Below are 25,916 nucleotides of genomic sequence, written 5' to 3'. Positions count from 1 at the left end.
AGAGTAGTGAGTGAGTGCAGAGTAGTGAGTGCAGAGTAGTGAGTGCAGAGTAGTGAGTGCAGAGTAGTGAGTAGTGAGTACAGAGTAGTGAGTGCAGAGTAGTGAGTAGTGAGTGAGTGCAGAGTAGTGAGTAGTGAGTGAGTGCAGAGTAGTGAGTGCAGAGTAGTGAGTGCAGAGTAGTGAGTGCAGAGTGGTGAGTGCAGAGTGGTGAGTGCAGAGTGGTGAGTGCAGAGTAGTGAGTGCAGAGTAGTGAGTGCAGAGTAGTGAGTAGTGAGTGCAGAATAGTGAGTGCAGAGTAGTGAGTGCAGAGTAGTGAGTAGTGAGTGCAGAGTAGTGAGTGAGTGCAGAGTAGTGAGTGCAGAGTAGTGAGTGCAGAGTAGTGAGTGCAGAGTGGTGAGTGCAGAGTGGTGAGTAGTGAGTGCAGAGTAGTGAGTAGTGAGTGCAGAGTAGTGAGTGCAGAGTGGTAAATGCAGAGTAGTGAGTGCAGAGTAGTGAGTGCAGAGTAGTGAGTGCAGAGTAGTGAGTGCAGAGTAGTGAGTAGTGAGTGCAGAGTAGTGAGTAGTGAGTGCAGAGTAGTGAGTGCAGAGTAGTGAGTGAGTGCAGAGTAGTGAGTGCAGAATAGTGAGTGCAGAGTAGTGAGTGAGTGCAGAGTAGTGAGTGAGTGCAGAGTAGTGAGTGCAGAGTAGTGAGTGAGTGCAGAGTAGTGAGTGAGTGCAGAGTAGTGAGTGAGTGCAGAGTAGTGAGTGCAGAGTAGTGAGTGCAGAGTAGTGAGTGAGTGCAGAGTAGTGAGTGAGTGCAGAGTAGTGAGTGCAGAGTAGTGAGTGCAGAGTAGTGAGTGCAGAGTAGTGAGTAGTGAGTACAGAGTAGTGAGTGCAGAGTAGTGAGTAGTGAGTGAGTGCAGAGTAGTGAGTAGTGAGTGAGTGCAGAGTAGTGAGTGCAGAGTAGTGAGTGCAGAGTAGTGAGTGCAGAGTGGTGAGTGCAGAGTGGTGAGTGCAGAGTGGTGAGTGCAGAGTAGTGAGTGCAGAGTAGTGAGTGCAGAGTAGTGAGTAGTGAGTGCAGAATAGTGAGTGCAGAGTAGTGAGTGCAGAGTAGTGAGTAGTGAGTGCAGAGTAGTGAGTGAGTGCAGAGTAGTGAGTGCAGAGTAGTGAGTGCAGAGTAGTGAGTGCAGAGTGGTGAGTGCAGAGTGGTGAGTAGTGAGTGCAGAGTAGTGAGTAGTGAGTGCAGAGTAGTGAGTGCAGAGTGGTGAGTGCAGAGTAGTGAGTGCAGAGTAGTGAGTGCAGAGTAGTGAGTGCAGAGTAGTGAGTAGTGAGTGCAGAGTAGTGAGTAGTGAGTGCAGAGTAGTGAGTGCAGAGTAGTGAGTGAGTGCAGAGTAGTGAGTGCAGAATAGTGAGTGCAGAGTAGTGAGTGAGTGCAGAGTAGTGAGTGAGTGCAGAGTAGTGAGTGCAGAATAGTGAGTGCAGAGTAGTGAGTGCAGAGTAGTCAGTAGTGAGTGCAGAGTAGTGAGTGCAGAGTAGTGAGTAGTGAGTTCAGAGTAGTGAGTAGTGAGTGCGTGCAGAGTAGTGAGTGCAGAGTATTGAGTGCAGAGTAGTGAGTAGTGAGTAGTGAGTGCAGAGTAGTGAGTGCAGAGTAGTGAGTGCAGAGTAGTAAGTACATAGTAGTGGGTGCAGAGTAGTGAGTAGTGAGTGCGTGCAGAGTAGTGAGTGCAGAGTAGTGAGTAGTGAGTGCGTGCAGAGTAGTGAATGCAGAGTAGTGAGTGCAGAGTAGTGAGTGCAGAGTAGTGAGTAGTGAGTGCAGAGTAGTGAGTGCAGAGTAGTGAGTGCAGAGTAGTGAGTGCAGAGTAGTGAGTAGTGAGTGCAGAGTAGTGAGTGCAGATTAGAGAGTAGTGAGTGCAGAGTAGTGAGTGCAGAGTAGTGAGTAGTGAGTGCAGAGTAGTGAGTAGTGATTGAGTGCAGAGTAGTGAGTAGTGAGTGAGTGCAGAGTAGTGAGTAGTGAGTGAGTGCAGAGTAGTGAGTAGTGAGTGCAGAGTAGTGAGTGCAGAGTAGTGAGTGCAGAGTAGTGAGTACAGAGTAGTGAGTAGTGCGTGCAGAGTAGTGAGTGCATGCAGAGTAGTGAGTGCAGAGTAGTGAGTGCAGAGTAGTGAGTGCAGAGTAGTGAGTAGTGAGTGCAGAGTAGTGAGTAGTGAGTGCAGAGTAGTGAGTGCAGAGTAGTGAGTGCAGAGTAGTGAGTAGTGAGTGCAGAGTAGTGAGTGCAGAGTAGTCAGTAGTGAGTGCAGAGTAGTGAGTAGTGAGTGCAGAGTAGTCAGTAGTGAGTGCAGAGTAGTGAGTGCAGAGTAGTCAGTAGTGAGTGCAGAGTAGTCAGTAGTGAGTGCAGAGTAGTGAGTGCAGAGTAGTGAGTGCAGAGTAGTGAGTAGTGAGTGCAGAGTAGTGAGTAGTGAGTGCAGAGTAGTGAGTAGTGAGTGCAGAGTAGTGAGTGCAGAGTAGTGAGTAGTGAGTGCAGAGTAGTGAGTGCAGAGTAGTGAGTGCAGAGTAGTGAGTGCAGAGTGCAGTGAGTGCAGAGTAGTGAGTGCAGAGTGCAGTGAGTGCAGAGTAGTGAGTGCAGAGTAGTGAGTGCAGAGTAGTGAGTGCAGAGTAGTGAGTAGTGAGTGCGGAGTAGTGAGTGCAGAGTAGTGAGTGCAGAGTAGTGAGTGCAGAGTAGTGAGTGACTGCAGAGTAGTGAGTGAGTGCAGAGTAGTGAGTGAGTGCAGAGTAGTGAGTGCAGAGTAGTGAGTGAGTGCAGAGTAGTGAGTGAGTGCAGAGTAGTGAGTGAGTGCAGAGTAGTGAGTGAGTGCAGAGTAGTGAGTGCAGAGTAGTGAGTGCAGAGTAGTGAGTAGTGAGTGCAGAGTAGTGAGTGCAGAGTAGTGAGTAGTGAGTGAGTGCAGAGTAGTGAGTGAGTACAGAGTAGTGAGTGCAGAGTAGTGAGTGCAGAGTAGTGAGTGCAGAGTAGTGAGTGCAGAGTGGTGACTGCAGAGTAGTGAGTGCAGAGTGGTGAGTGCAGAGTGGTGAGTGCAGAGTAGTGAGTGCAGAGTAGTGAGTGCAGAGTGGTGAGTGCAGAGTGGTGAGTGCAGAGTAGTGAGTGCAGAGTAGTGAGTGCAGAGTAGTGAGTGCAGAGTAGTGAGTAGTGAGTGCAGAGTAGTGAGTGCAGAGTAGTAAGTAGTGAGTGCAGAGTAGTGAGTGCAGAGTAGTGAGTAGTGAGTGCAGAGTAGTGAGTGCAGAGTAGTAAGTAGTGAGTGCAGAGTAGTGAGTGAGTGCAGAGTAGTGAGTGAGTGCATAGTGAGTGCTGAGTAGTGAGTGCAGAGTAGTGAGTGCAGAGTGGTGAGTAGTGAGTGCAGAGTAGTGAGTAGTGAGTGCAGAGTAGTGAGTGCAGAGTGGTGAGGGCAGAGTAGTGAGGGCAGAGTAGTGAGTGCAGAGTAGTGAGTGCAGAGTAGTGAGTGCAGAGTAGTGAGTGTAGAGTAGTGAGTGCAGAGTAGTGAGTAGTGAGTGCAGAGTAGTGAGTGCAGAGTAGTGAGTGAGTGTAGAGTAGTGAGTGAGTGCAGAGTAGTGAGTGAGTGCAGAGTAGTGAGTGCAGAGTAGTGAGTGCAGAGTAGTGAGTGAGTGCAGAGTAGTGAGTGAGTGCAGAGTAGTGAGTGCAGAGTAGTGAGTGCAGAGTAGTGAGTGCAGAGTAGTGAGTAGTGAGTGCAGAGTAGTGAGTGCAGAGTAGTGAGTAGTGGGTGAGTGCAGAGTAGTGAGTAGTGAGTGAGTGCAGAGTAGTGAGTGCAGAGTAGTGAGTGCAGAGTAGTGAGTGCAGAGTGGTGAGTGCAGAGTGGTGAGTGCAGAGTGGTGAGTGCAGAGTAGTGAGTGCAGAGTAGTGAGTGCAGAGTAGTGAGTAGTGAGTGCAGAATAGTGAGTGCAGAGTAGTGAGTGCAGAGTAGTGAGTAGTGAGTGCAGAGTAGTGAGTGAGTGCAGAGTAGTGAGTGCAGAGTAGTGAGTGCAGAGTAGTGAGTGCAGAGTGGTGAGTGCAGAGTGGTGAGTAGTGAGTGCAGAGTAGTGAGTAGTGAGTGCAGAGTAGTGAGTGCAGAGTGGTGAGTGCAGAGTAGTGAGTGCAGAGTAGTGAGTGCAGAGTAGTGAGTGCAGAGTAGTGAGTGCAGAGTAGTGAGTAGTGAGTGCAGAGTAGTGAGTAGTGAGTGCAGAGTAGTGAGTGCAGAGTAGTGAGTGAGTGCAGAGTAGTGAGTGCAGATTAGTGAGTGCAGAGTAGTGAGTGAGTGCAGAGTAGTGAGTGAGTGCAGAGTAGTGAGTGCAGAGTAGTGAGTGCAGAGTAGTGAGTGCAGATTAGTCAGTAGTGAGTGCAGAGTAGTGAGTGCAGAGTAGTGAGTAGTGAGTACAGAGTAGTGAGTAGTGAGTGCGTGCAGAGTAGTGAGTGCAGAGTAGTGAGTGCAGAGTAGTGAGTAGTGAGTAGTGAGTGCAGAGTAGTGAGTGCAGAGTAGTGAGTGCAGAGTAGTGAGTGCAGAGTAGTAAGTACATAGTAGTGCGTGCAGAGTAGTGAGTAGTGAGTGCGTGCAGAGTAGTGAGTGCAGAGTAGTGAGTAGTGAGTGCCTGCAGAGTAGTGAATGCAGAGTAGTGAGTGCAGAGTAGTGAGTGCAGAGTAGTGAGTAGTGAGTGCAGAGTAGTGAGTGCAGAGTAGTGAGTTCAGAGTAGTGAGTGCAGAGTAGTGAGTGCAGAGTAGTGAGTAATGAGTGCAGAGTAGAGTAGTGAGTGCAGAGTAGTGAGTGAAGAGTAGTGAGTAGTGAGTGCAGAGTAGTGAGTAGTGACTGCAGAGTAGTGAGTAGTGAGTGCAGAGTAGTGAGCGCGTGCAGAGTAGTGAGTGCAGAGTAGTGAGTAGTGAGTGTGTGCAAAGTAGTGAGTGCAGAGTAGTGAGTGCAGAGTAGTGAGTAGTGAGTGCAGAGTAGTGAGTAGTGAGTGCAGAGTAGTCAGTGCAGAGTAGTGAGTGCAGAGTTGTGAGTAGTGAGTGCAGAGTAGTGAGTGCAGAGTAGTGAGTGCAGAGTAGTGAGTGCAGAGTAGTGAGTAATGAGTGCAGAGTAGTGAGTAGTGAGTGCAGAGTAGTGAGTAGTGAGTGCAGAGTAGCGAGTGCAGAGTAGTGAGTAGTGAGTGCAGAGTTGTGAGTGCAGAGTAGTGAGTGCAGAGTAGTGAGTAGTGAGTGCAGAGTAGTGAGTAGTGAGTGCAGAGTAGTGAGTGCAGAGTAGTGAGTGCAGAGTAGTGAGTAGTGAGTGCAGAGTAGTGAGTGCAGAGTAGTGAGTGCAGAGTAGTGAGTAGTGAGTGCAGAGTAGTGAGTAGTGAGTGCAGAGTAGTGAGTGCAGAGTAGTGAGTGCAGAGTAGTGAGTGCAGAGTAGTGAGTAGTGAGTGCAGAGTAGTGAGTAGTGAGTGCAGAGTAGTGAGTAGTGAGTGCAGAGTAGAGAGTGCAGAGTAGTGAGTGCAGAGTAGTGAGTGCAGAGTAGTGAGTAGTGAGTGCAGAGTAGTGAGTGCAGAGTAGTGAGTAGTGAGTGCAGAGTAGTGAGTAGTGAGTGCAGAGTAATGAGTGCAGAGTAGTGAATAGTGAGTGCAGAGTAATGAGTGCAGAGTAGTGAGTGCAGAGTAGTGAGTGCAGAGTAGTGAGTGCAGAGAATTGAGTGCAGAGCAGTGAGTGCAGAGTAGTGAGTGCAGAGTAGTGAGTGCAGAGTAGTGAGTAATGAGTGCAGAGTAGTGAGTAGTGAGTGCAGAGTAGTGAGTAGTGAGTGCAGAGTAGTGAGTGCAGAGTAGTGAGTAGTGAGTGCAGAGTAGTGAGTAGTGAGTGCAGAGTAGTGAGTAGTGAGTGCAGAATAGTGAGTAGTGAGTGCAGAGTTGTGAGTGCAGAGTAGTGAGTAGTGAGTGCAGAGTAGTGAGTAGTGAGTGCAGAGTTGTGAGTGCAGAGTAGTGAGTGCAGAGTAGTGAGTGCAGAGTAGTGAGTGCAGAGTAGTGAGTGCAGAGTTGTGAGTGCAGAGTTGTGAGTGCAGAGTAGTGAGTGCAGAGTTGTGAGTGCAGAGTAGTGAGTAGTGAGTGCAGAGTAGTGAGCGCAGAGTAGTGAGTAGTGAGCGCAGAGTAGTGAGTAGTGAGTGCAGAGTTGTGAGTGCAGAGTACTGAGTGCAGAGTAGTGAGTAGTGAGTGCAGAGTAGTGAGTAGTGAGTGCAGAGTAAAGAGTGCAGAGTAGAGAGTGCAGAGTAGTGAGTGCAGAGTAGTGAGTGCAGAGTAGTGAGTGCAGAGTAGTGAGTGCAGAGTAGTGAGTAGTGAGTGCAGAGTAGTGAGTGCAGAGTAGTGAGTAGTGAGTGCAGAGTAGTGAGTAGTGAGTGCAGAGTAGTGAGTGCAGAGTAGTGAGTGAGTGCAGAGTAGTGAGTGCAGAATAGTGAGTGCAGAGTAGTGAGTGAGTGCAGAGTAGTGAGTGAGTGCAGAGTAGTGAGTGCAGAGTAGTGAGTGCAGAGTAGTGAGTGCAGAGTAGTCAGTAGTGAGTGCAGAGTAGTGAGTGCAGAGTAGTGAGTAGTGAGTTCAGAGTAGTGAGTAGTGAGTGCGTGCAGAGTAGTGAGTGCAGAGTAGTGAGTGCAGAGTAGTGAGTAGTGAGTAGTGAGTGCAGAGTAGTGAGTGCAGAGTAGTGAGTGCAGAGTAGTAAGTACATAGTAGTGCGTGCAGAGTAGTGAGTAGTGAGTGCGTGCAGAGTAGTGAGTGCAGAGTAGTGAGTAGTGAGTGCGTGCAGAGTAGTGAATGCAGAGTAGTGAGTGCAGAGTAGTGAGTGCAGAGTAGTGAGTAGTGAGTGCAGAGTAGTGAGTGCAGAGTAGTGAGTGCAGAGTAGTGAGTGCAGAGTAGTGAGTAGTGAGTGCAGAGTAGTGAGTGCAGATTAGAGAGTAGTGAGTGCAGAGTAGTGAGTGCAGAGTAGTGAGTAGTGAGTGCAGAGTAGTGAGTAGTGATTGAGTGCAGAGTAGTGAGTAGTGAGTGAGTGCAGAGTAGTGAGTAGTGAGTGAGTGCAGAGTAGTGAGTAGTGAGTGCAGAGTAGTGAGTGCAGAGTAGTGAGTGCAGAGTAGTGAGTACAGAGTAGTGAGTAGTGCGTGCAGAGTAGTGAGTGCATGCAGAGTAGTGAGTGCAGAGTAGTGAGTGCAGAGTAGTGAGTGCAGAGTAGTGAGTAGTGAGTGCAGAGTAGTGAGTGCAGAGTAGTGAGTGCAGAGTAGTGAGTGCAGAGTAGTGAGTAGTGAGTGCAGAGTAGTGAGTGCAGAGTAGTCAGTAGTGAGTGCAGAGTAGTGAGTAGTGAGTGCAGAGTAGTCAGTAGTGAGTGCAGAGTAGTGAGTGCAGAGTAGTCAGTAGTGAGTGCAGAGTAGTCAGTAGTGAGTGCAGAGTAGTGAGTGCAGAGTAGTGAGTGCAGAGTAGTGAGTAGTGAGTGCAGAGTAGTGAGTAGTGAGTGCAGAGTAGTGAGTGCAGAGTAGTGAGTAGTGAGTGCAGAGTAGTGAGTGCAGAGTAGTGAGTGCAGAGTGCAGTGAGTGCAGAGTAGTGAGTGCAGAGTGCAGTGAGTGCAGAGTAGTGAGTGCAGAGTAGTGAGTGCAGAGTAGTGAGTGCAGAGTAGTGAGTAGTGAGTGCGGAGTAGTGAGTGCAGAGTAGTGAGTGCAGAGTAGTGAGTGCAGAGTAGTGAGTGACTGCAGAGTAGTGAGTGAGTGCAGAGTAGTGAGTGAGTGCAGAGTAGTGAGTGCAGAGTAGTGAGTGAGTGCAGAGTAGTGAGTGAGTGCAGAGTAGTGAGTGAGTGCAGAGTAGTGAGTGAGTGCAGAGTAGTGAGTGAGTGCAGAGTAGTGAGTGCAGAGTAGTGAGTGCAGAGTAGTGAGTAGTGAGTGCAGAGTAGTGAGTGCAGAGTAGTGAGTAGTGAGTGAGTGCAGAGTAGTGAGTGAGTACAGAGTAGTGAGTGCAGAGTAGTGAGTGCAGAGTAGTGAGTGCAGAGTAGTGAGTGCAGAGTGGTGACTGCAGAGTAGTGAGTGCAGAGTGGTGAGTGCAGAGTGGTGAGTGCAGAGTAGTGAGTGCAGAGTAGTGAGTGCAGAGTGGTGAGTGCAGAGTGGTGAGTGCAGAGTAGTGAGTGCAGAGTAGTGAGTGCAGAGTAGTGAGTGCAGAGTAGTGAGTAGTGAGTGCAGAGTAGTGAGTGCAGAGTAGTGAGTGCAGAGTAGTAAGTAGTGAGTGCAGAGTAGTGAGTGAGTGCAGAGTAGTGAGTGAGTGCATAGTGAGTGCTGAGTAGTGAGTGCAGAGTAGTGAGTGCAGAGTGGTGAGTAGTGAGTGCAGAGTAGTGAGTAGTGAGTGCAGAGTAGTGAGTGCAGAGTGGTGAGGGCAGAGTAGTGAGTGCAGAGTAGTGAGTGCAGAGTAGTGAGTGCAGAGTAGTGAGTGCAGAGTAGTGAGTGTAGAGTAGTGAGTGCAGAGTAGTGAGTAGTGAGTGCAGAGTAGTGAGTGCAGAGTAGTGAGTGAGTGTAGAGTAGTGAGTGAGTGCAGAGTAGTGAGTGAGTGCAGAGTAGTGAGTGCAGAGTAGGGAGTGCAGAGTAGTGAGTGAGTGCAGAGTAGTGAGTGAGTGCAGAGTAGTGAGTGCAGAGTAGTGAGTGCAGAGTAGTGAGTGCAGAGTAGTGAGTGCAGAGTAGTGAGTAGTGAGTGCAGAGTAGTGAGTGCAGAGTAGTGAGTAGTGAGTGAGTGCAGAGTAGTGAGTAGTGAGTGAGTGCAGAGTAGTGAGTGCAGAGTAGTGAGTGCAGAGTAGTGAGTGCAGAGTGGTGAGTGCAGAGTGGTGAGTGCAGAGTGGTGAGTGCAGAGTAGTGAGTGCAGAGTAGTGAGTGCAGAGTAGTGAGTAGTGAGTGCAGAATAGTGAGTGCAGAGTAGTGAGTGCAGAGTAGTGAGTAGTGAGTGCAGAGTAGTGAGTGAGTGCAGAGTAGTGAGTGCAGAGTAGTGAGTGCAGAGTAGTGAGTGCAGAGTGGTGAGTGCAGAGTGGTGAGTAGTGAGTGCAGAGTAGTGAGTAGTGAGTGCAGAGTAGTGAGTGCAGAGTGGTGAGTGCAGAGTAGTGAGTGCAGAGTAGTGAGTGCAGAGTAGTGAGTGCAGAGTAGTGAGTGCAGAGTAGTGAGTAGTGAGTGCAGAGTATTGAGTAGTGAGTGCAGAGTAGTGAGTGAGTGCAGAGTAGTGAGTGCAGATTAGTGAGTGCAGAGTAGTGAGTGAGTGCAGAGTAGTGAGTGAGTGCAGAGTAGTGAGTGCAGAGTAGTGAGTGCAGAGTAGTGAGTGCAGAGTAGTCAGTAGTGAGTGCAGAGTAGTGAGTGCAGAGTAGTGAGTAGTGAGTACAGAGTAGTGAGTAGTGAGTGCGTGCAGAGTAGTGAGTGCAGAGTAGTGAGTGCAGAGTAGTGAGTGCAGAGTAGTGAGTAGTGAGTAGTGAGTGCAGAGTAGTGAGTGCAGAGTAGTGAGTGCAGAGTAGTGAGTGCAGAGTAGTAAGTACATAGTAGTGCGTGCAGAGTAGTGAGTAGTGAGTGCGTGCAGAGTAGTGAGTGCAGAGTAGTGAGTAGTGAGTGCCTGCAGAGTAGTGAATGCAGAGTAGTGAGTGCAGAGTAGTGAGTGCAGAGTAGTGAGTAGTGAGTGCAGAGTAGTGAGTGCAGAGTAGTGAGTTCAGAGTAGTGAGTGCAGAGTAGTGAGTGCAGAGTAGTGAGTAATGAGTGCAGAGTAGAGTAGTGAGTGCAGAGTAGTGAGTGAAGAGTAGTGAGTAGTGAGTGCAGAGTAGTGAGTAGTGACTGCAGAGTAGTGAGTAGTGAGTGCAGAGTAGTGAGCGCGTGCAGAGTAGTGAGTGCAGAGTAGTGAGTAGTGAGTGTGTGCAAAGTAGTGAGTGCAGAGTAGTGAGTGCAGAGTAGTGAGTAGTGAGTGCAGAGTAGTGAGTAGTGAGTGCAGAGTAGTCAGTGCAGAGTAGTGAGTGCAGAGTTGTGAGTAGTGAGTGCAGAGTAGTGAGTGCAGAGTAGTGAGTGCAGAGTAGTGAGTGCAGAGTAGTGAGTAATGAGTGCAGAGTAGTGAGTAGTGAGTGCAGAGTAGTGAGTAGTGAGTGCAGAGTAGCGAGTGCAGAGTAGTGAGTAGTGAGTGCAGAGTTGTGAGTGCAGAGTAGTGAGTGCAGAGTAGTGAGTGCAGAGTAGTGAGTAGTGAGTGCAGAGTAGTGAGTGCAGAGTAGTGAGTGCAGAGTAGTGAGTAGTGAGTGCAGAGTAGTGAGTGCAGAGTAGTGAGTGCAGAGTAGTGAGTAGTGAGTGCAGAGTAGTGAGTAGTGAGTGCAGAGTAGTGAGTGCAGAGTAGTGAGTGCAGAGTAGTGAGTGCAGAGTAGTGAGTAGTGAGTGCAGAGTAGTGAGTAGTGAGTGCAGAGTAGTGAGTAGTGAGTGCAGAGTAGAGAGTGCAGAGTAGTGAGTGCAGAGTAGTGAGTGCAGAGTAGTGAGTAGTGAGTGCAGAGTAGTGAGTGCTGAGTAGTGAGTGCAGAGTAGTGAGTAGTGAGTGCAGAGTAATGAGTGCAGAGTAGTGAATAGTGAGTGCAGAGTAATGAGTGCAGAGTAGTGAGTAGTGAGTGCAGAGTAGTGAGTGCAGAGTAGTGAGTGCAGAGAATTGAGTGCAGAGCAGTGAGTGCAGAGTAGTGAGTGCAGAGTAGTGAGTGCAGAGTAGTGAGTAATGAGTGCAGAGTAGTGAGTAGTGAGTGCAGAGTAGTGAGTAGTGAGTGCAGAGTAGTGAGTGCAGAGTAGTGAGTAGTGAGTGCAGAGTAGTGAGTAGTGAGTGCAGAGTAGTGAGTAGTGAGTGCAGAATAGTGAGTAGTGAGTGCAGAGTTGTGAGTGCAGAGTAGTGAGTAGTGAGTGCAGAGTAGTGAGTAGTGAGTGCAGAGTTGTGAGTGCAGAGTAGTGAATGCAGAGTAGTGAGTGCAGAGTAGTAAGTGCAGAGTAGTGAGTGCAGAGTTGTGAGTGCAGAGTTGTGAGTGCAGAGTAGTGAGTGCAGAGTTGTGAGTGCAGAGTAGTGAGTAGTGAGTGCAGAGTAGTGAGCGCAGAGTAGTGAGTAGTGAGCGCAGAGTAGTGAGTAGTGAGTGCAGAGTTGTGAGTGCAGAGTACTGAGTGCAGAGTAGTGAGTAGTGAGTGCAGAGTAGTGAGTAGTGAGTGCAGAGTAAAGAGTGCAGAGTAGAGAGTGCAGAGTAGTGAGTGCAGAGTAGTGAGTGCAGAGTAGTGAGTGCAGAGTAGTGAGTGCAGAGTAGTGAGTAGTGAGTGCAGAGTAGTGAGTGCAGAGTAGTGAGTAGTGAGTGCAGAGTAGTGAGTAGTGAGTGCAGAGTAGTGAGTGCAGAGTAGTGAGTGAGTGCAGAGTAGTGAGTGCAGAATAGTGAGTGCAGAGTAGTGAGTGAGTGCAGAGTAGTGAGTGAGTGCAGAGTAGTGAGTGCAGAGTAGTGAGTGCAGAGTAGTGAGTGCAGAGTAGTCAGTAGTGAGTGCAGAGTAGTGAGTGCAGAGTAGTGAGTAGTGAGTTCAGAGTAGTGAGTAGTGAGTGCGTGCAGAGTAGTGAGTGCAGAGTAGTGAGTGCAGAGTAGTGAGTAGTGAGTAGTGAGTGCAGAGTAGTGAGTGCAGAGTAGTGAGTGCAGAGTAGTAAGTACATAGTAGTGCGTGCAGAGTAGTGAGTAGTGAGTGCGTGCAGAGTAGTGAGTGCAGAGTAGTGAGTAGTGAGTGCGTGCAGAGTAGTGAATGCAGAGTAGTGAGTGCAGAGTAGTGAGTGCAGAGTAGTGAGTAGTGAGTGCAGAGTAGTGAGTGCAGAGTAGTGAGTGCAGAGTAGTGAGTGCAGAGTAGTGAGTAGTGAGTGCAGAGTAGTGAGTGCAGATTAGAGAGTAGTGAGTGCAGAGTAGTGAGTGCAGAGTAGTGAGTAGTGAGTGCAGAGTAGTGAGTAGTGATTGAGTGCAGAGTAGTGAGTAGTGAGTGAGTGCAGAGTAGTGAGTAGTGAGTGAGTGCAGAGTAGTGAGTAGTGAGTGCAGAGTAGTGAGTGCAGAGTAGTGAGTGCAGAGTAGTGAGTACAGAGTAGTGAGTAGTGCGTGCAGAGTAGTGAGTGCATGCAGAGTAGTGAGTGCAGAGTAGTGAGTGCAGAGTAGTGAGTGCAGAGTAGTGAGTAGTGAGTGCAGAGTAGTGAGTGCAGAGTAGTGAGTGCAGAGTAGTGAGTGCAGAGTAGTGAGTAGTGAGTGCAGAGTAGTGAGTGCAGAGTAGTCAGTAGTGAGTGCAGAGTAGTGAGTAGTGAGTGCAGAGTAGTCAGTAGTGAGTGCAGAGTAGTGAGTGCAGAGTAGTCAGTAGTGAGTGCAGAGTAGTCAGTAGTGAGTGCAGAGTAGTGAGTGCAGAGTAGTGAGTGCAGAGTAGTGAGTAGTGAGTGCAGAGTAGTGAGTAGTGAGTGCAGAGTAGTGAGTGCAGAGTAGTGAGTAGTGAGTGCAGAGTAGTGAGTGCAGAGTAGTGAGTGCAGAGTGCAGTGAGTGCAGAGTAGTGAGTGCAGAGTGCAGTGAGTGCAGAGTAGTGAGTGCAGAGTTGTGAGTGCAGAGTAGTGAGTAGTGAGTGCAGAGTAGTGAGCGCAGAGTAGTGAGTAGTGAGCGCAGAGTAGTGAGTAGTGAGTGCAGAGTTGTGAGTGCAGAGTACTGAGTGCAGAGTAGTGAGTAGTGAGTGCAGAGTAGTGAGTAGTGAGTGCAGAGTAAAGAGTGCAGAGTAGAGAGTGCAGAGTAGTGAGTGCAGAGTAGTGAGTGCAGAGTAGTGAGTGCAGAGTAGTGAGTGCAGAGTAGTGAGTAGTGAGTGCAGAGTAGTGAGTGCAGAGTAGTGAGTAGTGAGTGCAGAGTAGTGAGTAGTGAGTGCAGAGTAGTGAGTGCAGAGTAGTGAGTGAGTGCAGAGTAGTGAGTGCAGAATAGTGAGTGCAGAGTAGTGAGTGAGTGCAGAGTAGTGAGTGAGTGCAGAGTAGTGAGTGCAGAGTAGTGAGTGCAGAGTAGTGAGTGCAGAGTAGTCAGTAGTGAGTGCAGAGTAGTGAGTGCAGAGTAGTGAGTAGTGAGTTCAGAGTAGTGAGTAGTGAGTGCGTGCAGAGTAGTGAGTGCAGAGTAGTGAGTGCAGAGTAGTGAGTAGTGAGTAGTGAGTGCAGAGTAGTGAGTGCAGAGTAGTGAGTGCAGAGTAGTAAGTACATAGTAGTGCGTGCAGAGTAGTGAGTAGTGAGTGCGTGCAGAGTAGTGAGTGCAGAGTAGTGAGTAGTGAGTGCGTGCAGAGTAGTGAATGCAGAGTAGTGAGTGCAGAGTAGTGAGTGCAGAGTAGTGAGTAGTGAGTGCAGAGTAGTGAGTGCAGAGTAGTGAGTGCAGAGTAGTGAGTGCAGAGTAGTGAGTAGTGAGTGCAGAGTAGTGAGTGCAGATTAGAGAGTAGTGAGTGCAGAGTAGTGAGTGCAGAGTAGTGAGTAGTGAGTGCAGAGTAGTGAGTAGTGATTGAGTGCAGAGTAGTGAGTAGTGAGTGAGTGCAGAGTAGTGAGTAGTGAGTGAGTGCAGAGTAGTGAGTAGTGAGTGCAGAGTAGTGAGTGCAGAGTAGTGAGTGCAGAGTAGTGAGTACAGAGTAGTGAGTAGTGCGTGCAGAGTAGTGAGTGCATGCAGAGTAGTGAGTGCAGAGTAGTGAGTGCAGAGTAGTGAGTGCAGAGTAGTGAGTAGTGAGTGCAGAGTAGTGAGTGCAGAGTAGTGAGTGCAGAGTAGTGAGTGCAGAGTAGTGAGTAGTGAGTGCAGAGTAGTGAGTGCAGAGTAGTCAGTAGTGAGTGCAGAGTAGTGAGTAGTGAGTGCAGAGTAGTCAGTAGTGAGTGCAGAGTAGTGAGTGCAGAGTAGTCAGTAGTGAGTGCAGAGTAGTCAGTAGTGAGTGCAGAGTAGTGAGTGCAGAGTAGTGAGTGCAGAGTAGTGAGTAGTGAGTGCAGAGTAGTGAGTAGTGAGTGCAGAGTAGTGAGTGCAGAGTAGTGAGTAGTGAGTGCAGAGTAGTGAGTGCAGAGTAGTGAGTGCAGAGTGCAGTGAGTGCAGAGTAGTGAGTGCAGAGTGCAGTGAGTGCAGAGTAGTGAGTGCAGAGTAGTGAGTGCAGAGTAGTGAGTGCAGAGTAGTGAGTAGTGAGTGCGGAGTAGTGAGTGCAGAGTAGTGAGTGCAGAGTAGTGAGTGCAGAGTAGTGAGTGACTGCAGAGTAGTGAGTGAGTGCAGAGTAGTGAGTGAGTGCAGAGTAGTGAGTGCAGAGTAGTGAGTGAGTGCAGAGTAGTGAGTGAGTGCAGAGTAGTGAGTGAGTGCAGAGTAGTGAGTGAGTGCAGAGTAGTGAGTGAGTGCAGAGTAGTGAGTGCAGAGTAGTGAGTGCAGAGTAGTGAGTAGTGAGTGCAGAGTAGTGAGTGCAGAGTAGTGAGTAGTGAGTGAGTGCAGAGTAGTGAGTGAGTACAGAGTAGTGAGTGCAGAGTAGTGAGTGCAGAGTAGTGAGTGCAGAGTAGTGAGTGCAGAGTGGTGACTGCAGAGTAGTGAGTGCAGAGTGGTGAGTGCAGAGTGGTGAGTGCAGAGTAGTGAGTGCAGAGTAGTCAGTGCAGAGTGGTGAGTGCAGAGTGGTGAGTGCAGAGTAGTGAGTGCAGAGTAGTGAGTGCAGAGTAGTGAGTGCAGAGTAGTGAGTAGTGAGTGCAGAGTAGTGAGTGCAGAGTAGTGAGTGCAGAGTAGTAAGTAGTGAGTGCAGAGTAGTGAGTGAGTGCAGAGTAGTGAGTGAGTGCATAGTGAGTGCTGAGTAGTGAGTGCAGAGTAGTGAGTGCAGAGTGGTGAGTAGTGAGTGCAGAGTAGTGAGTAGTGAGTGCAGAGTAGTGAGTGCAGAGTGGTGAGGGCAGAGTAGTGAGTGCAGAGTAGTGAGTGCAGAGTAGTGAGTGCAGAGTAGTGAGTGCAGAGTAGTGAGTAGTGAGTGAGTGCAGAGTAGTGAGTAGTGAGTGAGTGCAGAGTAGTGAGTGCAGAGTAGTGAGTGCAGAGTAGTGAGTGCAGAGTGGTGAGTGCAGAGTGGTGAGTGCAGAGTGGTGAGTGCAGAGTAGTGAGTGCAGAGTAGTGAGTGCAGAGTAGTGAGTAGTGAGTGCAGAATAGTGAGTGCAGAGTAGTGAGTGCAGAGTAGTGAGTAGTGAGTGCAGAGTAGTGAGTGAGTGCAGAGTAGTGAGTGCAGAGTAGTGAGTGCAGAGTAGTGAGTGCAGAGTGGTGAGTGCAGAGTGGTGAGTAGTGAGTGCAGAGTAGTGAGTAGTGAGTGCAGAGTAGTGAGTGCAGAGTGGTGAGTGCAGAGTAGTGAGTGCAGAGTAGTGAGTGCAGAGTAGTGAGTGCAGAGTAGTGAGTGCAGAGTAGTGAGTAGTGAGTGCAGAGTATTGAGTAGTGAGTGCAGAGTAGTGAGTGAGTGCAGAGTAGTGAGTGCAGATTAGTGAGTGCAGAGTAGTGAGTGAGTGCAGAGTAGTGAGTGAGTGCAGAGTAGTGAGTGCAGAGTAGTGAGTGCAGAGTAGTGAGTGCAGAGTAGTCAGTAGTGAGTGCAGAGTAGTGAGTGCAGAGTAGTGAGTAGTGAGTTCAGAGTAGTGAGTAGTGAGTGCGTGCAGAGTAGTGAGTGCAGAGTAGTGAGTGCAGAGTAGTGAGTAGTGAGTAGTGAGTGCAGAGTAGTGAGTGCAGAGTAGTGAGTGCAGAGTAGTGAGTGCAGAGTAGTAAGTACATAGTAGTGCGTGCAGAGTAGTGAGTAGTGAGTGCGTGCAGAGTAGTGAGTGCAGAGTAGTGAGTAGTGAGTGCGTGCAGAGTAGTGAATGCAGAGTAGTGAGTGCAGAGTAGTGAGTGCAGAGTAGTGAGTAGTGAGTGCAGAGTAGTGAGTGCAGAGTAGTGAGTTCAGAGTAGTGAGTGCAGAGTAGTGAGTGCAGAGTAGTGAGTAATGAGTGCAGAGTAGAGTAGTGAGTGCAGAGTAGTGAGTGAAGAGTAGTGAGTAGTGAGTGCAGAGTAGTGAGTAGTGACTGCAGAGTAGTGAGTAGTGAGTGCAGAGTAGTGAGCGCGTGCAGAGTAGTGAGTGCAGAGTAGTGAGTAGTGAGTGTGTGCAAAGTAGTGAGTGCAGAGTAGTGAGTGCAGAGTAGTGAGTAGTGAGTGCAGAGTAGTGAGTAGTGAGTGCAGAGTAGTCAGTGCAGAGTAGTGAGTGCAGAGTTGTGAGTAGTGAGTGCAGAGTAGTGAGTGCAGAGTAGTGAGTGCAGAGTAGTGAGTGCAGAGTAGTGAGTAATGAGTGCAGAGTAGTGAGTAGTGAGTGCAGAGTAGTGAGTAGTGAGTGCAGAGTAGCGAGTGCAGAGTAGTGAGTAGTGAGTGCAGAGTTGTGAGTGCAGAGTAGTGAGTGCAGAGTAGTGAGTAGTGAGTGCAGAGTAGTGAGTAGTGAGTGCAGAGTAGTGAGTGCAGAGTAGTGAGTGCAGAGTAGTGAGTAGTGAGTGCAGAGTAGTGAGTGCAGAGTAGTGAGTGCAGAGTAGTGAGTAGTGAGTGCAGAGTAGTGAGTAGTGAGTGCAGAGTAGTGAGTGCAGAGTAGTGAGTGCAGAGTAGTGAGTGCAGAGTAGTGAGTAGTGAGTGCAGAGTAGTGAGTAGTGAGTGCAGAGTAGAGAGTGCAGAGTAGTGAGTGCAGAGTAGTGAGTGCAGAGTAGTGAGTAGTGAGTGCAGAGTAGTGAGTGCAGAGTAGTGAGTAGTGAGTGCAGAGTAGTGAGTAGTGAGTGCAGAGTAATGAGTGCAGAGTAGTGAATAGTGAGTGCAGAGTAATGAGTGCAGAGTAGTGAGTAGTGAGTGCAGAGTAGTGAGTGCAGAGTAGTGAGTGCAGAGAATTGAGTGCAGAGCAGTGAGTGCAGAGTAGTGAGTGCAGAGTAGTGAGTGCAGAGTAGTGAGTAATGAGTGCAGAGTAGTGAGTAGTGAGTGCAGAGTAGTGAGTAGTGAGTGCAGAGTAGTGAGTGCAGAGTAGTGAGTAGTGAGTGCAGAGTAGTGAGTAGTGAGTGCAGAGTAGTGAGTAGTGAGTGCAGAATAGTGAGTAGTGAGTGCAGAGTTGTGAGTGCAGAGTAGTGAGTAGTGAGTGCAGAGTAGTGAGTAGTGAGTGCAGAGTTGTGAGTGCAGAGTAGTGAGTGCAGAGTAGTGAGTGCAGAGTAGTGAGTGCAGAGTAGTGAGTGCAGAGTTGTGAGTGCAGAGTTGTGAGTGCAGAGTAGTGAGTGCAGAGTTGTGAGTGCAGAGTAGTGAGTAGTGAGTGCAGAGTAGTGAGCGCAGAGTAGTGAGTAGTGAGCGCAGAGTAGTGAGTAGTGAGTGCAGAGTTGTGAGTGCAGAGTACTGAGTGCAGAGTAGTGAGTAGTGAGTGCAGAGTAGTGAGTAGTGAGTGCAGAGTAAAGAGTGCAGAGTAGAGAGTGCAGAGTAGTGAGTGCAGAGTAGTGAGTGCAGAGTAGTGAGTGCAGAGTAGTGAGTGCAGAGTAGTGAGTAGTGAGTGCAGAGTAGTGAGTGCAGAGTAGTGAGTAGTGAGTGCAGAGTAGTGAGTAGTGAGTGCAGAGTAGTGAGTGCAGAGTAGTGAGTAGTGAGTGCAGAGTAGTGAGTGCAGAGTAGTGAGTGCAGAGTAGTGAGGAGTGAGTGCAGAGTAGTGAGTAGTGAGTGCAGAGTAGTGAGTGCAGAGTAGTGAGTGCAGAGTAGTGAGTAGTGAGTGCAGAGTAGTGAGCGCAGAGTAGTGAGTAGTGAGTGCAGAGTAGTGAGTGCAGAGTAGTGAGTGCAGAGTAATGAGTAGTGAGTGCAGAGTAGTGAGTGCAGAGTAGTGAGTAGTGAGTGCAGAGTAGTGAGTGCAGAGTAGTGAATAGTGAGTGCAGAGTAATGAGTGCAGAGTAGTGAGTAGTGAGTGCAGAGTAGTGAGTGCAGAGTAGTGAGTGCAGAGAATTGAGTGCAGAGCAGTGAGTGCAGAGTAGTGAGTAATGAGTAGTGAGTAATGAGTAGTGAGTAATGAGTGCAGAGTAGTGAGTAGTGAGTGCAGAGTAGTGAGTAGTGAGTGCAGAGTAGTGAGTGCAGAGTAGTGAGTAGTGAGTGCAGAGTAGTGAGTAGTGAGTGCAGAGTAGTGAGTAGTGAGTGCAGAGTTGTGAGTGCAGAGTAGTGAGTGCAGAGTAGTGAGTAGTGAGTGCAGAGTAGTGAGTAGTGAGTGCAGAGTTGTGAGTGCAGAGTAGTGAGTGCAGAGTAGTGAGTAGTGAGTGCAGAGTAGTGAGTGCAGAGTTGTGAGTGCAGAGTTGTGAGTGCAGAGTAGTGAGTGCAGAGTAGTGAGTGCAGAGTAGTGAGTAGTGAGTGCAGAGTAGTGAGCGCAGAGTAGTGAGTAGTGAGTGCAGAGTTGTGAGTGCAGAGTACTGAGTGCAGAGTAGTGAGTAGTGAGTGCAGAGTAGTGAGTAGTGAGTGCAGAGTAAAGAGTGCAGAGTAGAGAGTGCAGAGTAGAGAGTGCAGAGTAGTGAGTGCAGAGTAGTGAGTGCAGAGTAGTGAGTGCAGAGTAGTGAGTGCAGAGTAGTGAGTAGTGAGTGCAGAGTAGTGAGTAGTGAGTGCAGAGTAGTGAGTGCAGAGTAGTGAGTAGTGAGTGCAGAGTAGTGAGTGCAGAGTAGTGAGTGCAGAGTAGTGAGGAGTGAGTGCAGAGTAGTGAGTAGTGAGTGCAGAGTAGTGAGTGCAGAGTAGTGAGTGCAAAGTAGTGAGTGCAGAGTAGTGAGTGCAGAGTAATGCGTAGTGAGTGCAGAGTAGTGAGTGCAGAGTAGTGAGTAGTGAGTGCAGAGTAGTGAGTGCAGAGTAGTGAGTAGTGAGTGCAGAGTAGTGAGTAGTGAGTGCAGAGTAGTGAGTAGTGAGAGCAGAGTAGTGAGTGCAGAGTAGTGAGTGCAGAGTAGTGAGTGCAGAGTAGTGAGTATTGAGTGCAGAGTAGTGAGTGCAGAGTAGTGAGTAGTGAGTGCAGAATAGTGAGTGCAGAGTAGTGAGTAGTGAGTGCAGAGTAGTGAGTAGTGAGTGCAGAGTAATGAGTGCAGAATAGTGAGTAGTGAGTGCAGAGTAATGAGTGCAGAGTAGTGAGTAGTGAGTGCAGAGTAGTGAGTAGTGAGTGCAGAGTAGTGAGTAGTGAGTATTGAGTGCAGAGTAGTGAGTGCAGAGTAGTGAGTGCAGGGTAGTGAGTGCAGAGTAGTGAGTGCAGAGTAGTGAGTGCAGAGTAGTGAGTAGTGAGTGCAGAGTAGTGAGTAGTGAGTGCAGAGTAGTGAGTGCAGAGTAGTGAGTGCAGAGTAGTGAGTGCAGAGTAGTGAATGCAGAGTAGTGAGTAGTGAGTGCAGAGTAGTGAGTAGTGAGTGCAGAGTAGTGAGTAGTGAGTGCAGAGTAGTGAGCAGTGAGTGCAGAGTAGTGAGTGCAGAGTAGTGAGTGCAGAGTAGTGAGTAGTGAGTGCAGAGTAGTGAGTAGTGAGTGCAGAGTAGTGAGTAGTGAGTGCAGAGTAGTGAGTAGTGAGTGCAGAGTAGTGAGTGGTGAGTGCAGAGTAGTGAGTGGTGAGTGCAGAGTAGTGAGTGCAGAGTAGTGAGTGGTGAGTGCAGAGTGGTGAGTGCAGAGTGGTGAGTGCAGAGTGGTGAGTGTGTGAGCGTGCAGGGTGATCAGTGTGTGAGCATGCAGGGTGAACAGTGTGTGAGCGTGCAGGGTAAACAATTCCAATCCAAACCACATAATTCCATTACACACCACATGCATACACTCCATAATACATGGCTAAAAGACATTGCCATTTACAATGCCATTAGCTCTAACTCAAATAAATCCGAGACCTATTGCATTTCCATTGCTTGTTTAACGATGGGATATCTCTGGCTGCTCAGAATATTACAATGTTACTGCTCTCCCTTTCACGATGTGTGCTCTCTGGCAGCTCAGCCTGTTGTGGTGTATTGATGTCCCTTTCACGACGTGTGATCCCTGGCAGCTTAGAATATTACAGTGTTACTGCTCGTCCTTTTCATGAAGTGTGACTTCTGGCAGGTCAGAATATTACTGTTACTGATGTCCCTTTGATGGTGTGTGATCTCAGGCAGCTCAAATGTTGCTGATAAGCCTTTCACAATGTGTGAGAATGTTACAGTGTTACTGCCCACCCTTTTCACGACGTGTGATCCCTGGCAGCTTAGAATATTACAGTGTTACTGCTCGTCCTTTTCATGAAGTGTGACTTCTGGCAGGTCAGAATATTACTGTTACTGATGTCCCTTTGACGGTGTGTGATCTCAGGCAGCTCAAATGTTGCTGATAAGCCTTTCACAATGTGTGAGAATGTTACAGTGTTACTGCCCACCCTTTTCATGATGTGTGATCTCTGGCAGCTCAGTTTCCTAATATGTTGATGATGTCCCTATCATGATGTGTGTTCTATGGCAGCTCAGAATGTTATAGTGTTGCTGATGTCCCTTTTCATGATGTGTGATCTCTGGCAGCTCTGGATGCTACTGGTCTCCCCTTTCACAATGGGCGGTTTCCTGCCTCTCAGAAATATAAAATGCCCATAACACAACAGTAACAAGGCTGTGTTGGCTGGTTTTAAGAAAACAGGCTGCCGTTCAAGCCTCTACCCTCTGAAGGCTGGCCCTAGGCTGTGCACATCAGAGATCGACGAAGCCCGCAGGTGTAATGCCCTCGACATACTAGTGCAAGTGGATATCTACCTGGCTGTCAGACCACTGGTGGCTCGAGCGAAGACCCCATAAAGCCTCTGGTCTGCTGAGGACTTGGCGCCCCTCATCCTGAGAGATCCTACATGATGGACCCGAGGCCCACCCCCCCCCCGACCCCTAGGCCCAGCGGGCTCTTTTTAATGTTATTTATTGCACCCGACAGATAGGTTCAAGGGCCCCAGAGAGGTTCAGTGACACCACCCCGGTACATGAAAGACCAACCAACCCTGGAGAAATCCTGCACTCTGGGGACAGCAGAACTGTACACATGTACATTGGTGGTCACACACTGGAACAGGAAGAGTTGCACACGTATAACTCTGAGTGAGCTATACTGCGCTAATATCCTAATGTGCACTAAAATGTGCCTTTAAAGGGAAACCGAGTTAAAGAAATGCACATTTTTAATAACATCCATATTACCCTATTATGAATGCATGTAAAAGGATGCATTTTAAAACAAAACCTCGATCTCAGATCGTACAAGTGACCATACATCACAACCTATAAGCAATGATGACGTGTAAATAAAGCCCCACTCTTCCCCCAAAACAAATTACACTCAAGATCTACAATCAATATAAACTAACACAGGTGTACTTGACCCCTAATGTCTTCCTAAATCTAAATTGTGTGCATCTTCCTGTGATTTAACAATATGTTTTCAGTTAGGTTAACATTAAGCTTCAGTGATGTCAGTTTGTGTTATGTCTTGAGAGTCAAGATCCGGTGGGATCACTTCCTAGGATACAGGGTCGAAGATCATATGATACCACTTCCTGTGATGCCAAAGGGTGTGTGATGTCACTTCCGTTACCCCTGGCAATTTAGTGAATTGTCCTCTGCCTCTTCCCTCCCTCCTTTCATAAGAATGACAGCGTTTTGCTGACATGATTAAATTGTGTTATTTTACCAAAAGCCAGAGGTGTCTGGGCCTGGCTAACCTCTTTCGTCCTTCTTCACTATCATAGAAGGTTTTTATGTCCCTGGTATAATTAAGGGAGTAGTTTCGGGGGGGGGGGTGATGTTACACCCCCCTAATAAATGGATTATGTAGTAAATAGTTGGGTAAATGTGCTTTAACTCGGGTATGGCGAAGGGGTTTGTCGTGTTTCACTTGGAACTTTTACAAACACATGCAGACAAAAACACACACATTGTCACCTTTGTTTTAAAGACCTTTAAAATGGTTACTCCTCTTCCTTCCTACTGCTCCTTAAACCCCCCCCCCCCCCACCTGCCCTGCTTCTCATATAATGTATTTTAACCAGTGTGATTGTTGGGAAATCTGAAGCTCTCACCCCCTCAAACATACTGACCATCTACCCCCCTGCACACAAGGCATAAACATGCCACACTTGTATACACTACGAACGTACAGCTGTGTCACAACAGCAGCATGAAGACGTATGTACCTCACCTGCAGAAGCATGTCTGGTGGCGCTGTACAGACGAGAGACTGCACCATCCAGCTGAGACCGAGCAGGGAGGATGGCAGACATTACAGAAGGACAACAATGGCACCCAGCTCACTGGCGCATGCGCAGACACAGGTGTCGGTGGATTATATGCTGTTACTAGGCACGCTGTAGTGTGCTGTGTCCCGCGCATGCGCAGACCGCCTTTCTACGCACGCACCAATGAGCAGTGTCTTATCCCTGCGCGCACTTTCGTAAGCAACTGACATTTGTTATGTGCGCCTGCGTGCGCATGCGCATATAACACATGTCAGACTGGGATAAACACATTTGTTATCCCAGTCGTGAGTTCGCCCCTTTCAAACCCTCTATATGAAAAAAAAACTATGAAGAAATTAAAGTGTAATCTGGAAACTTCAAGGGCAGTCTCAAGATGTGCAAGTTCTCTGGGAATAAAAGCGCCCTTGCACATTTGATTAAAATAAATGTGCTGTCCCAACAATCTTCCTCTCTTGAACATAGAATACTTATATACATATAACACTGATTTAGAAGAACAAGCATTGAAAATGCAATAGGTCTCGCCTTTGATTAAGTTAAAGCCATTTGCTTTGCTAATGGTATTGTATAGCAAAGCAAATAGCTTTAACTTAATGAAAGCAGAGACCTATTGCATTTTTTAATGCTTGTTTCTGTCTGCTGACAGAATGGGACGTGGGTGCTGGTTGACTTACCTGCTGCTGCTTGCTGCAGTGTTCTCTGGATGCAGTCGGGCTACTGGGCTGTCCTCTGTCCAACGTCCGGCTGCACAGTCTCCTGGCCTGCTGGGAGCCGCGTTTGTTGGCGGATGACCACTTGTGGCTGGGGCACCGGTCGTCCCGGCCCATCTTCCTGTGGCTGGGCTGATCAGGAGGACGTGTTATTGATGCTGGGAGGCGACTCGGGACGGTCTTGGTGGTGCCCCTGGAGTTCCTGGCTGACCAGTGTGGTCTTTCCTGCATTGCGGCCATTCCACCCTGGTGGCACCTGGTCTTGTCTGATCTCCAATGTTAAGCAGCGTCGGGCTTGGTTTCTACCTGGATATGGGACCGTCTGGGGATGCCATGTGCTGCTGGCTTTTCATGTTTGCCAGGCACTGGCCTGATGGAGGGTCCTTGGCTGGAAGAAGGCACCAAGGGTAGAAGAGAGGCACAGGGGTGTCAGGATGCAGGGTGTACAGGCATGGTGCACCAAGGGCAGAAGGGAGGCATGGGGTGTCAGGATGCAGAGGGTACAGGCACAAAGGGCAGCAGGGAGGCACAGGGGAGAAGGATGCATGGGGTGCGGGAAGAAGGCCCCAATGGCAGCAGGGAGGTACAGGGGAGTCAGGATGCAGGGGGTACAGGAAGGAGGCACCAAGGGCAGAAGAGAGGCACAGGGGTGTCAGTGTGCAGGGGGTACAGGAAGAAGGCACCAAGGACAGCAGGGAGGCACATGGGTGAAAGATGCAGAGGGTGCAGGAAGGAGGCTCCAAGGGCAATTGGGGGGCACATGGTGAAGGGATGCACAGGGTGCAGGAAGGGAGCACCAAGGGCAGCAGGGGGGGTACGGGGTTTTCAGGATGCAGGGGGTTCCGGAAGGAGGCACCAAGGCCGCAAGGAGGCACATGGGTGTCAGGATGCAGGGGGTACAGGAAAGCAACATCAAGCGCATCACGGACAGGGTGAAAGGATGAAAGGGGGACAGGAAGGAGGCACCAAGGGCAGCAGGGAGGGACAGGGCAGAAAGGACGAACTCGGTAGAGGAAGGAGGCATCAAGGGCAGCAGGGAAGCACAAGGGTGAAAGCATGCAGGGGGTACAGCAAGGAGGCATTAAGGGCAGCAGGGAGGCACAGGGGTGAACAAGTGCACTGCGAACAGGAATGAGGTACCAAGGGCAGCAGGGAGAAACTGGGTGAAATGATGCAGGAAGGAGGCATCAAGGGCCGCAGGGATGCATGGAGATGAAGGATGCACGAGGAACAGGAAAGAAGCATCAAGGGTAGTAGAGGGTACAGGAAAGAGGCATCAATGGCAGCAGGGAGGCACAAGGGTGCAAGGATGCATGGGGTACAAGGAAGGACTCATCAAGGGCTGTAGAGGCGCACAGGATGAAAGGATGTAAGTGTTGCAAGGAAGGAGGCTTCAAGAGCAGCAAGGAAGCATTAGAGTACAGGGATGCAAGGGGTACAGGAATGAAGAAGAAGGGCAGCAGGGAGGCACTGGGGTGAAGGATCTATGAGATACTACAATGAGGTATGAAGGGCAGCAGGGGGGCATGGAAGTGAAGGATGCATGGGGTACAGCAAGGAGCCATCCAGGGCAGCAGGGGGGCAGGGCAGTGAGGTATGCATGGGGTTCAGGTAGGAGGCATCAAGAGCAGCAGGGAGGCAGGGGAGTGAGGGATGCATGGGGTTCAGGTAGGAGGCATCAAGGGCATCAGGGAGGCAGGGGAGTGAGGGATGCACTGGGTTCAGGTATGAGGCATCAATGGCTGCAGGTGAGGCAGGGGAGTGAGGGATGCACAGGGTTTAGGTATGAGGCATCAATGGCAGCAGGGAGGCAGGGGAGTGAGGGATGCACGGGGTTTAGGTACGAAGCATCAATGGCAGCATGGAGGCAGTGGAGTGAGGGATGCACGGGGTTCAGGTAGGAGGCATCAAGGGCAGCAGGGAGGCAGGGGAGTGAGGGATGCACAGGGTTCAGGTAGGAGGCGTCAAGGGCAGCAGGGAGGCAGGGGAGTGAGGGATGCACGGGGTTCAGGTAGGAGGCGTCAAGGGCAGCAGGGAGGCAGGGGAGTGAGGGATGCACAGGGTTTAGGTAGGAGGCATTAAGGGCAGCAGGGAGGCAGGGGAGTGAGGTAAGCACTGGGTTCAGGTAGGAGGCATGAAGGGCAGCGGGGAGTGGGGGATGCACGGGGTTCAGGTAGGAGGCATCAATGGCAGCGGGGAGTGGGGGATGCACGGGGTTCAGGTAGGAGGCATGAAGGGCAGCGGGGAGTGAGGGATGCACAGGGTTCAGGTAGGAGGCATGAAGGGCAGCGGGGAGTGGGGGATGCACGGGGTTCAGGTAGGAGGCATCAATGGCAGCGGGGAGTGGGGGATGCACGGGGTTCAGGTAGGAGGCATTAAGGGCAGCAGGGAGGCACAGGAGTTCAGAGAGGAAACAGGGGCCGCCAGGGGCACTGGGTATGCACATGGTACAGAGATCCAACAAGGGCAGAGATGAAGTATGAAGGGCGTTGAGGAGGCACAGGGGGCAGCAGTGAGGCCTGGGCCCATAATCTAGGCAGAGGAGTGGAAGGGGTGTGAGGTTGCACGGGGAACGGAACAGCTCCGATGGGAATCACAAGTGACCAACTACAAATACCTGATACTGGATCCATTGACTGTCACGTGTGTTTCTGGAGATCCACTCGGCTGCTATGGTGACAGCGCCTGCCGAGACTGGAAGTGCTTATTGTTGCCTCCTTGCATCTGTCGGTCTCAGTTGTCATCTTATTTTTAACAGTAAAGATGCCCCTTGTTTTCTCTGCTGAGCATAGGGGGTCCGTTGTTAGACATTCTTCTGTCAGGGTGGATTCAAGTAGCAACTTTTTGCAAGTCATCAATTGGAACTTTCACCGGGAAGGAGGTCTGGTGGCGAGAGGCAGCACAAACGGGGCACATGCTAATAGGACCAGTGGATCCACAGTCAAAGAGAGTGAAGATCAGACGGAGAGGTGAGGGGGCAGTGGTGGAGAGCCAGAAGAAAAGAGAATAAATGTCAG

General features: G+C 49.6%; 1 protein-coding gene across 1 annotated transcript in view; it reads right to left on the bottom strand.

Moving 5' to 3' along the window:
* LOC144772307 (uncharacterized) overlaps positions 1-22,256 on the bottom strand; it is a 221,075-nt gene extending 198,819 nt beyond the window's left edge. The window contains exon 1 of the mRNA XM_078656534.1: positions 22,132-22,256. The gene's annotated coding sequence lies outside the window, so the exon portion shown is untranslated. The remainder of the gene's footprint in view (positions 1-22,131) is intronic.
* Positions 22,257-25,916: the final 3,660 nt, after the last annotated feature.

The sequence above is a fragment of the Lissotriton helveticus genome, chromosome 8 (assembly GCF_964261635.1).
Source record: "Lissotriton helveticus chromosome 8, aLisHel1.1, whole genome shotgun sequence".
Taxonomy (NCBI): domain Eukaryota; kingdom Metazoa; phylum Chordata; class Amphibia; order Caudata; family Salamandridae; genus Lissotriton; species Lissotriton helveticus.
This window is presented reverse-complemented; position numbering and strand designations above follow the sequence as displayed.